Raw genomic sequence first — 14856 nt, 5'->3', positions numbered from 1 at the left:
CTGAGCTGAATAATCGTCTCGTGAAGAGAAGAATCTTTATATTGGCTTTTTTAACTGAAGGTGAGTTAGCCAATCTCATTTGGAGATGGCAAGTTTTTTTTGCCTTTTTCTTCTTCTTCTCTCATGAAAAGTCAGGTTTGTCATCACGCATACAATCAAATCGGCCAATACACACACACACACACACACACATAGATGCACACGCGTGCGCACGCACACGCAATTACAGATAAAAATACTATTAGTTGGGGAGAGGGAATGCGTCTGGTGATGAATAGGGGCGTTATGTGTGGGTGGAGGATTAGGTAGTGCAGACAGTGGGCTGTGTCCTCACACGATAAGTTTTTGGACTCGAGGTATAATAATTATGATGCAATATGCAGTTATTTCATTATCATCATCATCAAATTCCTGATATGTACTCTCAAGCGGTAATTATGATAGTACTACTAACTTCCGATCAACAATTTTCCTCCAAATTAATCCGTTATCTGTCAAGACTCTAACATTATCTGATTTTATATTTCTGTCTTCTAAGGCACTTTTTATTATATTAATCCACCTATATTTTGGTCTTCGGTTTGGTCTTTTTTTTCCTGCCAGCCTGGCAAAAAAATAAAAAAATAAAAAATAAAAAAAATAATAAATAAATAAAAAACAACAGCATTTGTTTTGGTAATCTTTCCTCTCCCATTCTGTTTAAGTGACCATACCACCTGAAATTAGCTCTACTAACACCTTCCTGAATGTTAACAATGGCAAGTTCTTTCCTAATATCCTCATTTTTAATGTGATATTGCCGTTGATTCCATCTGTTCACTCCAACCATCTTACTCAGAACTCTCCTATCTGTGGTCTCCGGTCTTTGATCATGTGTTTTATTTCTAACCTAATTCTAAGATCAATAAGTTAAAATATGTTTGTACAGTGTTTTGTATACGGCTAAAGTAAATGGAAAAAGAAGAACTGAAGACTAAGAAAACGATGGCATGAGAATGAATATGCCATGATAGAAAGAAGAAGATAAAAATAATGGACAGTAGAACTTGTACTCTTTTACATAGTATAGTAATATCAGTTAGAGTAAGGAACACATGATGGTAGTTGTCTGCTGTACTCTCGTCACTGGTAAGTCTATAAATCATCTATAAAAAAAATGAACACAAGTACAGATGATGACGATGGTTGATCAATTGTCTACCCACATGTCAAAAGTTAGAATAAAAAGAGTTCTGCCTAAAATGATATTAAAAGACTCTTTATACTTTCAACACATATTTTTTTTAAACACTGAACAGTTTTCCTTTTTCTTTTCTTCTTTCTGTTTTTCAGAATACAACTTAAATTGATGCCTGGAAACGGTTTTAAATCCTATTCTGATTTGAAATGCTGTTCATGTTATTAAGGAGATAATTGTTTTGATGGAGTTTAGAATAACTGTAATATTGTTAATTATTTGAATATTACATATATACTATTCTGTTTATAATTTTATTATAATTAATAACAATACATATTCGGCCGAAGGTACTGATCAACGAATCTTTAAGAAATAATAGACATTGCCAATAACTTTGGCTCACTAATCAATTACTTGCACTTCGTTTTTTTATTTTATGTTTATTTTATTTAATTTTTTTTTATATAAAGTGAATTCATCCACTAACGGTTTTTCACCTGTTGCGCGTTAGTATCACAGATGATCTAACTGACAGATAATCCGAACACTTCGCTTTAGACCCTAAACATGGACGTTTTTCAAGCCATTTTGAACTTCCAATAAGCAGAGTGGTAGTCTCACATCGAATGATGAAATTCTTCCACTCTCTAAGGGATTCGAAAACACACACACACACACACACACACACACACACACACACACACACACACACACACACACACACACACACACACACACACACACACACACACACACACACACGCGTGAAGAACAATCCTCAGCAACGATGCATTTCTGAACTTTTGCTATTGTCCTCTAATCATCGAAAGTTGTACTTTCAAAAGCAGCCAATTAAATATTAGCTGACGACTCATCATAATCTATATTCACAAAAAGAAAAGTATATAATCCTGCCGCACGCCCTTTTCCACTCGAACACTGTCTATTTCTCCAGACTTTTTACCGAAGTGGATAAATTTAAAATCACAGTTTAAAATCATTAGCTAATTAATTAACTTAATTCCATTTCTCACATAGAGTAAAGAAATGGCTAACTGTCTAAAATAGTTGGCCCAATATACTTGTCACAAAAATTTTGTATAAGATTGTTAAAAATGTAATGGCCATTTGAAATCTCGATTATAAATGCAATTAGAAACGACCTTTCATTCAAAATATAACCGACAGTTATAGTGAACTACAAAGTACGTTTTATTGTATTTTTTCTTTACTGAATCGAATTTCTGAATTCTACGCACGAATCCAAAAGTTCACCAATAGCTGCAAGGTGGCGCTTCACAGGTCAGTATGATGTAAAAGCACTCTTAACACGTTTGTTTCACTAGCCAAATATCTATTAAACTGATACATTACATTTTTTATTGAATTTATCTTCAACACCTGGGATAATCAAAGTAGGCGATACTGCCGTTTCTCGTAGTTTGTTGGAAAGTATTTTCAACCATTCTCCGCCTCCCCGTCCACCAATATATTCATGTGAGCACTGTGTGACGTAGGATAGTTCGTCAACTGTTTAGATTACGCCGGGTGTATGTCTGTAAACAGAGTGTATTTTCTGGTGACGCAAGTAAGAAGCATATTTTTATGTGACGCCTTTCCTATTGAAGGATTGTCTTATAAATGAACTAAACTTAGAACAGTTCTTTTTTTAGTGAACAACTACCATTGAAATGAAATAATCCCAAAAGCGAAACTTTCTTTCTATTATCCATCATCCATCTGCCGCTTACATTCTAATATTTCCAAGGACAACATCTCAATCTTTTCGTTACCACATATCACTTGCCAAATCGCGCAGTGCTTCGCTTCTCACTGGTCGCCTACTTTTGCTGAAACAAATTAGTTCCGCTACCTCTTGAACAACTACTGCATATTATTCTTCAGTAAGCATAACAATATGTTGCTCAATTATGACATGGGCTATATTCAGCAGCAGAGTTAAGAAATACTAACCAAGAATGATATTGATTTATAATATCGTTGATTGGAATGCTGTAAAAGGACAGGTCTAAAAATTTTGGCAAGATTTTAAGACCAATTTAACAGGTTGGGGCAGTTTGAAATCATGTCCAAAACAACTAAGTCTACTGTGTTTGTTAATTGCTTGTATACTCTGGCCAGGTTACCTGTTTTCTGGGAGAAGAAACCTATTCATCGAACGAGACCAGTTAACTCAATCCCTTCAGTTGAAAAGTTCAGCTGAAAAGAATGCCGCGACATTCTTAAAATATTTAAATCATATAGATATATTGCTATGGTAGTCTAGTGCAAAGACTGTAAAGAAAACAAAACCAAACAACAACAACACAACAAAAACCTTGTTTACTTTTATAATGAAGAGCTGATTGATTGATTGATTGATTTGTGGTATTATAGCGCAAGGACAGCAAAGGTCATGCTGACCCGGACACATGAAGAGCTGTGTTCTTTAAGACATGTATAAGAACGAAGGTGATTATTTCAAATGAAAAACAGCACGGGAAATTATTTAAGAGGAAGAAAGATTTGTTTATGAGTTTAATTGTGAAAGGATATTGAACAACTTTTGCATGTGCTTCAACAGATTTAGAAGAAACTAGACAAAAATGATAGACACCATCTGTAATCATTAAAATATTTCTAGAAAATGCAAGCGGCTGAAACCGAATTGGTATGAATAAAATGCAATGATCTCGTCAATGATGGATCATCCATCATCTCAATTACTCTGACATGCTAAATATAATAACTAGGAAAAAAAAATAGGCGAATTTACTGGTCACTGTTCGAATTTTTTGTTTTATGTGATTCCCACCCACAAAATGTTTTAAACCTAATTAATGCCGTGGGGACTACTTTCATTTCAACCTTTCAACAAGTTGGGGTATTGGTCTCGCATCTGGTAATGAAATTCATCTACCACCTAAACATATTCACAAACATTCACGTCACACCGGGATTCGAACCTACTATCTTTGTTGGATGGCAGAGATGCTATCCACTCATCCAGTCAGGCAGCATGGGTGTATAACAGAAATTACAGTCAATACAATTAAGGATAGAATGCTAGTACAGTCTGCCTATTTTTCTGCGTATGGTCTGTGTTCTGTTTTGTTTGTCTGTCTTGGGGAAGAAAAAACCAAAGGACGTAAAAAAGAAGCTCACTTGAAGATCCTTTTAGAGTTTCTCACGTCCTCAACCGGAATATAACCGAGGTCCTTCGAAAAGGAAACATCGCGTAGTTCAGACTGCATGTTGGTATACTGACACAATTATCAAACTCTCACTATAAAGTAAACAGTTCCCAAATATATTATAGAAATATTCAGAATTAGTTTAGAAAGGGGTGAGTCCTACACTTAATGGATACTGACCACCTATATACTTTGTCCATTCTTTCTTTCTCTCTCTCTCTCTCTCTCTCCTTTTTTTTTATTTTCAATATCTATCTTTCGGCGTATATATACATATATACAAAGTATATATGTATATATAAAGAAGCATAATCACTCTGATTCACAAACTACAAATAAAGCCATACAGAAAATTCTTGTTATTTCTTTATTTGGAAACTAGATTTGTTTTCTTTCTCGAAATATAAATGAAGACACGAAACAATCTGAAACCTAGAAATCTACTAATGGAAACAAATTTATTAGAATAACATCTGTGCAATGTATTTTGTTATATATACCCTTCAAATTTTGGCGACTAACGAATTGAAATACAGCCTTTACGACATGTTGCAGATCATAATTAGAATAATTTTTCAAATCATACAAATAATATTAGAAGAAAATATTTACAAAGAAAACAGCCATTAAATTATGTTCACTTTTAAACCCCCCAATAAAACATTATTTCAATTTTGAATATTTTTGGACGATTTTTTTTTTTTAAAAAAAATCGCCTAATTCACCAAAGTAAACTAGGTGATTTTTAAAAATGAATGTGTAGCCATTAGGTGATTTTCTGAGGCACCTGCAAGATTCTCTATTTCTTGACTGTTTTACAGACTAACGGCAATAGAGTAGGGGTACTCGCATTTAGCCACTTCTATACTAGTGACAGTTTCTCTTGCAATCGCAAGAAATTAGCTTCACCAATGGGTGAGTAAACAACTTGAAGGACTGTCCATCCTTTAGCAAGTAATGTTGTTTGTTCTCATTGAGAAAGTTGATATTTTTATCTTTTAGAGGTTTCCCAACTTCCTTATGACGAAACATGAATGAAAATTTTCCGTTATTTTTTCCCTTTCCCCAAACTTCAAACAACTCCGAATTTCTAAAAAAATAAAATGTGTATGTTCAATAAAAAAACAAAGAGAAATGCGTTTTTGTTATTTTATTTATTTAAATCTTACACGTGAGAGATTGCGGAAACGTAACTTATTAATACGTGTGTGACCAAAAAATACTTGCAGCGAAAAATCAATACTTGCATTTCAGTAAAGATAAGGAACACGTTAAACTAATAAGTAACAATGCAGTGACAGAACTGGAGGATGGAGAGCAATATAGGCGATCTCTCTTTCTCCCTCAAGCTAACAGAACGAAAATAATAGTGTGAATTTTCAGTTAAATAACATAAAAAGTAATCTATGAATATGATTTTTTGGAATTAGAATAAAAATTAAAATTTTGGAAATTATGTGAATTATATCATTAAAGTGTTTAAAATACTTAGAAAATGAAATAAATTCTCTACGCTCCATTTTATTCTTAAAAGGGTGTAGATGACATTCTTCTAACTTTTTAGAAATCGGTTGTAGACAGACTTAATTGAGCAACCAGTCCTCTCCGGATTCAACATTAGATATATAATTGAATTATTTAATTCTTAAATATTTAAAAGTGGCATTTATAAACGCAAATCACACAAATTTCGTTCCTCTATATTCTTAAACAAATACAGTTGTTTAGAAATCACTATTAATTTTTAACTGTCTTGAGCCAAAAGTACTTTTAACACGATTTTCAAGTAAGTTTTGCGCTTGCACATCTTGCTGGCAATTGTCAGTAGTGCGTGACCAGGTCGTTGAAGAATTGCACAAAACGTTTCGCAGGAAGCACTTCAACTACGGTACTTTCATCAGGCTGGAAAAGGTTGACAGTCAGTGAACCGTCGTTATTCACAGAACGAAAATACCCAACATTAGCGTTTAGCTTGATGAAATCTCTCTTGTGGCCTTGACCGCTACCACTGCAACAATAAAAATGAATTTCGCAAGGGAATGTCTAGCCATTAGCTGTTACCTTTCAAAAGTAACAGCTATTTCTAAAAGCAACCACATTTTCAGTTGCCTCCCAAAGACAAACTGACAGTTCAATGCAGTGGCGGCCGGTGAAAACTTTAAGGGGGTGCTGCATATACAAAAAAAAATTATTTCATCCTCCCCACGAACAAACACCAATAATAAAAGTTTCGTATCAATAGCAATGACAAGTGCAAACGAATATCGGCGTTAGATGGCAGTGCATTTATTTCGTGTAACGATAATTGAAAAAATATAATTCTTTTCATATTTTCAACAGTGACACTCGTCATCATTCAGCCCTGTATCTATAATAAATAAATAATTATATTTTATTTTAACAAAATAAAATAAGATTTACAAAAAAATAGTTCATCACGAACACGCGCCAGTAATAAACGTTTCATATCTCACAGAAATAACGAGCACAGGCATAAGATACGCTTCCCAAGCGGCAGTGTATCTAATGACGTAACGTGCAACAACAGCAAACGAATATTGGCGTTAGATCGCAATGCATTTGTTTCGTAATCTAAAGTGTTAATCGAACAATTCCAATTATTAATTGTTCAGTCAATGTCAAAACATAAGCTGTAACCTTTAACATGTTGCACTACATTTATATAATGTTGTAAGCATTGTTATTATTTATAAACACGAACAAAATTTAATTTTTTCATTTTTTTCCTTCGGGGTGCTGCAGTGTCGCAGTGCTTATGTATGGGCTGCCACTGGTTCAATTCTCCTTTTAGGAATTTTAATCCTAAAATCCAGACCACTTTTTCTTTGTTTATTTATTTATTGCTGCCAATCGCAGGCATCTCGCCTAACAAACGTTTTAATTTTCAGCCTTAGATGATTAATGAGGTTTGATGTTTTTATTTGCTTTATATGTGATGAACACAATTGTATAAATATTGCCATTATATAATAATAAATCGAAGGCTGCTTTCACTTGTGGTTTCGACAAAATGGCTACTACATCACAGATGCTTCCTTAGCAAACATATTTTTAAATACTTAAATTTATATAAACTACAATAATTTCAAACACTGTGGATGTGATAAAGCCTTTTCCATAATTTCCCAGCAGAATAGCAAATACTGTCTACTGAAAACAGCAGAAAACCTCGACAATCACAGACAGTTCATATCTCAGACGATAAAAACTTTGCTGATTTTTGACGTTAATATAACGTGTGTTGAGACAGTACAAGTGATCAAAAACAATTTAATCTAACATAATTTCACGATACCGGAAGGATAGTTCATAAACTAGTCACTAATCAGCTACAGCAAAAGAAAAATCACATGCATCTCACAATACTACCATAGTTCCTCCAAAACAAACACTTGATCTTTCTTTTTATCTAAAAATGTATGTACTTTTGGCATTTTTTAAAAAAGGAAATACGAAAAAACAAAAACGCTCTCCTTTAAAGTTCAATATGTAAGTATACGTTACCTTGTCACCTCATAAGTGCCGGTCTGGTTGGCCGAGTGGTTAGCTTATTCGGTGTCCAGTCAAAAGGCTGCGAGTTCGAATCCCGGTGTGGATGTTTGTGATTATCTGTAAAAATAGTGGTGGTCGGCTGTAGATGGCGCTGGTGTACATGATGAAAGTAGTTGCGGTTAGTGGAGTCTTAGAGACGGAAAGCTGTAGAGCAGGTACCCTCCCGCGATGAGCCTTTAGACTCCCTGCAAGTTGTTATGTAATAATAATTCTTAATCAACTCCAGCTTACAGGTTTTCTGACACTAGCTTACGTTCAGATGCTGGAGAGCAGCGTACAATATTAGATCTTCTTCTTCAAACTTTTGGTTCTGTCTACTGCAACTCTCAAGTAGAATGCAGATGGTATAGTTTTTGTGGTGCTGGTTCGCAATGGTCACCATTGAAGAAGAAAGTTCACGTGGAGTTTAAGGATAATGTCAATAAGATAACTGTCTTTCTTAGTGGTAGTTTTATATGATATCACTTCATGCTAGTTTAGTGGCTACTTAATCGGGACTTTGATTTATGCGTTGTGTTAATATTATTTATTTATTTTATTTATTTATTTATTTTTGTTGTTGTATATCCAACTTTTAGAGAGTGATGAAGAAACGATACGACACATGTAAACAACAACGACAAAGCATATTAAATTCATTGTGTACATGAACCATACATGAACAATTTGTCAGTGTGAGAATGTCAACACAGGTTCTCATGACAACATACTGTTATATATATATATATATATATATATGTTAAAGATGCCAAGTTATTTTAAACCTGGACTTACTCAATTTCCCAAGTACCAAACAGATAAACAAGTCAAGTTTGCGCTTGCAAGTGTTGCAAGCCTAACTGACCCCGCACGTAGTGCAAGACCAAGGCAACTCATGGTAAAAGTAGAATAAGCTCTGATCACTAATCTTAATATTTACTCTTAATGCCAAACACATCTCCTGGAGGAGATGTATGATGCTTTGCATTAAAGGCAAGGGGCCACTACCCAGACCGGTTTCGACCTTTATTGAGTCTCATCAGTGGAAGCCAGGCTAGAAATACCAAGATTTTAGTAATACAGAGCTTATAAGTATTTTACCAGAACAAGTTACCATAAGGTGTTTTAACCTTATTAAATAAAAATCTCAGGAGGATATATAAATGTAAAAATTATTTTACCTTGGGTATAATAAATGTTAAAGATACCAAGCTATTTTTTTTATTTAATAAGGTTAAAACACCTTATGGTAACTTGTTCTGGTAAAATACTTATAAGCTCTGTATTACTAAAATCTTGGTATTTCTAGCCTGGCTCCCACTGATGAGACCTCAATAAAGGTCGAAACCGGTCTGGGTAGTGGCCCCTTTCCTTTAATACAAAGCATCATACATCTCCTCCAGGAGATGTGTTTTGCATTAAGGGTAAATATTAAGATTAGTGATTTGAGCTTATTCTACTTTTACCATGAGTTGCCTTGGTCTTGCACTACGTGCGGGGTCACCTAGACTTCCAATACGTGCAGGCGCAAACTTGACTTGTTTGTCTGTTTGCTACTTGGGAAATGGAGTAAAACCAGGTTTAAAATAACTTGGTATCGTCAACATTTATTATACCCAAGGTAAAATACCTTCTACACACACACACACACACACACACACACACACACACACACACACACACACACACACACACACACACACACACACACACACACACACACACACACACACACACACACACACACACACACACACACACACACACATATTATATATCCACCAATCATTAATACAAGGGATTCACTTGAAAGGGAGGGGATCCATTATACTCGTACTTTATATCTTTAGTGGTACAGATTTAACTAAAGGAATCATTATGGCATAATAATGTAGGTCAGGTTTGTTCTTCAAGTAGGCAATCTTAATATAAAGTTACTTCTATCTCATCCTATATTCTGGCTCTTGAAGTTCCGCATAATTCAAAGTCTTCATTTATAGACTTTCTAATCTCAATACCCATCCAACTATCTTTCTCTGCCTGTCCTGTTCTCTCTCTCTCTCTCTCTCTCTCTCCCTTCCTCCCTTCTCCATTGTTTTTTAGTCTGTCCATTTCTGTCTTATACTACTACTACTGCACGGCCTCTCTTGATTCTCGTCATGTAGCTACTGCCCACTTCTTCATCCTTGGATTATCAGATTGTATATTTTGCTTAACAGATTACGCATTTCGCTCGTTTGTAGAAACAAACATTTGTTTCTCTCGATGCTTTATGTAAAGGCTTTTTTTTTTTAATTTGTCCACTCCCCTCCTTTTCCTTATTCACTCATAACAATGCACCAACCACTGCTAAATATGTGCAGTTGTTTTTATGGTCCAAAGTAGCCTTAATACAAGTGACTTTCGTTCAAAAGAAAATAAACAGTTGACGTAAAGAAAAGGCTTAACCAAGTATTGATTTTCTAAAATGATTTATCAAATAGTAGCATTAGTCGAGAGCTTTTATAGTTCAGTCAATTTCAAAGATGTCCTTTGGTTGCAAAGCCCCTTGGGTTATAATCCTGTCTAGGACACGAAGAGTCTTTATCAGGGCAAAGCCCTGATAAAGACTCTCCGTGATGTGAGTTAGCCAGTAAGTTAGTGAGTAAGTGAGTGAGTGAGTGAGTGAGTTAGCCAATCTCATACGGAGGTTCACTATTCACCGATCAGAGGAATAAATGCGATATACGGACACAGGAGACTACGTGAATAAAGATTAAACCACCCAATTTCGTCGGATCAGTTTCAAATCCTACATGGTTCAATACAGTAGCGCATTCAGAATTTAATCTTTGGAGAGAGGACCTAGTTGAATAGACGATTTGAGAATACACACTGTGCATCGCACACGACCTATGACTGAGCATCTGCAATGATCGCTAATTCATAAGTAGTATAGAAATAGAAGACACTACACAACATAAATTAAAAAAAAATAAATTTTATTAATCAGGAATAGATTTTTGGAAATTTTTCTAGTGTTTTTTTCCTTTTTTGGGGGGGAGGGGGGAAGGGACCCTTGTCCCCCCCGCTGTGTGCGCCACCGCATTCATCATATTAACCTTCCGCACTAAACCTCCGTAGCTAAGTGGTACTGACCATGTCTCTTGGATGGAAAGATTTGGGTAGAGAGGAATTAGGTTCAATCCTTTCTATACCGTGAAGAATCTTTAAGGTGAATATGTCGGTTTCTTATAAAAGGAGACAGCAGGATATTTTTATCTCTCCAGGATGTTGAGATTTTCACTATGCAAGACGGACGAACCGATCAGAAGAGCACACCCAAATAATAGACACAACATTGGCCTCATCTCACAGCACTAGCTACTTCTGTCTAATTCAAATTAACCCATCACTGAAGATGAGAAACCCGATCTCCAGCCAAGGTCAGATTTCTATCCTTAGGTTGACTTTTATATTTAGCTTATTCTGGCATAAACATATCACATTCAGCCTCCTCAGTCTCCAAAAAACTTAGTATTCTTTTTCGTTCAAAACATTACTCCTTTCCTGCGACTCCTAATACTTTATAAATTTTAAATATGACCAACATTAGAATATTGTACCCACACGTTTGGGGTAGTGCACTGCTGCATCCTCTAGTGGAGGAGGCGCTGGCTCCTTACGTGAATAATTACAGTGTGAAGAGTGCCCAGCAAACCACTACCTACACAGCACGTAGAAGAAAGGGAGGGATAGAGGTCCTACTCTGCAGACAAAACATGGAAATAGACACTTCACGCTTTTTTTTTTTTTAAACTGATATAGTCTCTTCCAATCAAATAGGCCATCCTACAGAAAGGTGGGACTGAATTGGCTAAGAGAGGCTATATATCCCACATCACCAGTACATTAATAGCCCAAAGCCAAAGTTTGGCAATATAATACATAGTATAATACATGACATAAAAAATGACGCCATCAGCAGGAGCAGTATAACGTTCATTGATGTTATACTGCAGTATAACGTTTATGGTGGCCTGCAGTGCCACCATGAACTATTAGTTTTAGTTTTACCAGATACAAATTTCCGTGCCAATTGAATCAATGAATAATTAGGATGTTCTGTTGGTACAATTTGTTGAATTAAATGATTGGGGAATTGAATTGATGAATCACATGACTTATGATCTGGGCTTACGAAATGTTTAACGATCTAGTAATCCCAGATTTGACTCTCTACTGTTAAGAATTGCCTTATCAGTAAATGGTCAGATCGGGATGCAGTTATTAATTTGTAGGGCAGTATACTATCGCAGGAATCTTGTATCTTTACTGATTTCTTGCTCCTAACGTTGTAAGTTTTACGACGATTTCATCCACACTACCTATTATTCTAGTATACAGTGTATATTAACTTCTTATTGCAATAAGGATTAGACAAGCGTGCAACCTTGGTCTAGAAATCAAACAACATTTTTAATCATAATTTATTATTATTATAATAGGAGGTTTGAACTAATTGGAAAAAAGTTAGACGTGTCAGAAGAAAGCTGTGAACCTCTTTTCTTGATCTTTAAATAATGTACACCAACTCAATTGCAAGAAAAGTTCAAAAATCTACCTTTTAAACGTTAAGAATATTCTCAGATTTGCCTGAACTAGGAGAAAAGTTTTAATAATTCGACAATACTTTTATGTCATCGATGCAAAGCGTCTTTCTTTCTTTCATCGTTTTTTTTCCATCATTATCATCAAATTCCTGATAAGTACCCTTAAGGGTACTTATCAGGAATTTGATATGATATGATAGTACTGCATGAAAAACTTACACCATTACTAACTTCCTATCTACAATTTTCCTCCAAATCAATCTGTTACCCGTCAAAACTTCAACATTATCAGATCTTATATTTCTGTCTTCTAAGTCACTTTTTACTGTATCAATCCACCTACAGATTGGTCTTCTTTGTCTTTTCTCTGCCAACCTGGCAGAGAACACTTGTTTTGCTAATCTTTCCTCTCCCATTCTGTTTAAGTGATCATACCATCTGAGATTAGCTCTACAAACGCATTCCTGGAAAGAACTTGACAATGTCAAGTTCTTTCCTAATATCCTAGTTTTTTAATATGATACGATATTGCCATTGATGCCTTCTGTTCACGCCCCTAATCTTTCTCAGGACTCTCATATCTGCGGTCTCTAGTCTTTGGTGAAGTGTTTTACTTCTGACCCAGTTTTTAGATCTATAAATTAAAATTGGTTTGAAACACACGGTCTTGTATAAGCTAATTTAATGTTCTGACTAATTTCTCTCTTATTCCATATAAATTTATTCAGTTGACTTCCTACCACAGCAGCTTTGTTGATTCTCTTGTCTATTTCCATATTTAATTTGCTGTGTTCACTAAAAAAATCGTGCCTAAGTAGTTGAAATGTTTTACTTGTTCTATAGGTTCTCCATTCACAATGCAGTTGATATTTTCAGTGCTTCTGCCTATTTTCATTGTCTTTGTCTTGTTATTGCTGACCTTCATACTAATTTTTTTTTCTCTTTCTGAAATTTTTAGGATGACACTTGTGCCATCCTAAAAATTTTTGACTAAAAATTTTTGACATTATGACTGACTACTTGTGCCATCTATCGGATACGTTTAACAACCTAACCTGGAGAGATTTTTCTTTCCACCAGTGTTCTTTAAAAAACAAATATATTCCTGAATGCCATTTTATTTCCAAAGGGAGAATGTCGAACTTTTTTAGGCCTGAATATAAATATTCCCTGTGCTGATGAAACTATTAAATATACGCTATTTGGAAAGAAATCAATAGGTACCATAGTGTGAGGAACAAACAGCCATGGTGCCCACCTTAATAAGATGAAGGACCTCCTTTTGTTGAGATGACTGCAGCAATCCTTCGGGGCATATTTTCTACAAGAATATGATAACAATGAATGGGAATTTTGGACCATTCTTCCTGTAGTCATGTAACAAAGGTCCTGGACTGTTGTGGGGCAGATGTCCCTTGAGCTCACACGACTCTCCAGTTCATCCCACAGATGAACTGGAGAGTCGTGTATTCTATAAATGTATTCTATAAATGAGATCAGGGCTCTGTAAAGACTAGTTAAGTGTGGTGATGTAATTGATGACTGCACTCACAGACTTCCTCTAGTTTTCCCATAGGTATTTTTCTCTTTTTTAATTTCATGGGTTTTGCTTCACTGAACTTCACTATGACTGTTCCTCCAGTTCCCCTAATCATGTAAGAAAACAAGCAGCCACTAGTCAACATCCATTCACAGTTAGAATCCAAATTTATTAAATGCAATCTTATCTTCACCCATTCCGTACTTCCGTTCCCATTTCCATATCCAATGAATACAATATTCCCAATGAATACAATTCCTAGATTTCCAAGAAACATGTTAATTGACTCCTGCTCTTTAACCAGTTCCACACACGACACTGTTGCGTTATAGGTTTTGTGATCACTGGTGTATGATATAATATATATAAACTGTTAACAGGAGCTTAATCGATAAATATCCTGAATAGGAAGGAAGGAAAATGGATAGGGACGAGATCATTCAGTTGTACACGAGAAAGTGAGAACTTTTTAGTTATTATTGTTGCAGTGATTGGTGAGTGGAATGCATTGCTGAATGAGGTGCTGAGGTATTATGTGATAGGTTATTTCTATCAGCCTGCTCCCTACTTTTACCTCCTTCAATGAATCTTACTCCAGAGGTGTTTGAAAAATAAAAATTTGTTAAACTATCTGGTAATAACTATTGGGAAACAGAGAAAGAATCTGACTATGATTTTAAGCTTCATTCACTGTTCTGGAGAATTAAATTAATATGATATAAATATAAAATATAAACCATAATGCCATTTATTCCCCGAAGGGATTAGGCGAGGCCGTTTATCCCTGACTAACGGTTT

This window comes from Typopeltis vanoorti, chromosome 21 (assembly GCF_054136105.1).
Source record: "Typopeltis vanoorti isolate ZY-2024b chromosome 21, IOZ_Tvanoo_1.0, whole genome shotgun sequence".
Lineage (NCBI taxonomy): Eukaryota > Metazoa > Arthropoda > Arachnida > Uropygi > Thelyphonidae > Typopeltis > Typopeltis vanoorti.
The sequence above is the reverse complement of the archived record's forward strand: the minus strand, read 5'-3'. Positions refer to the sequence as shown.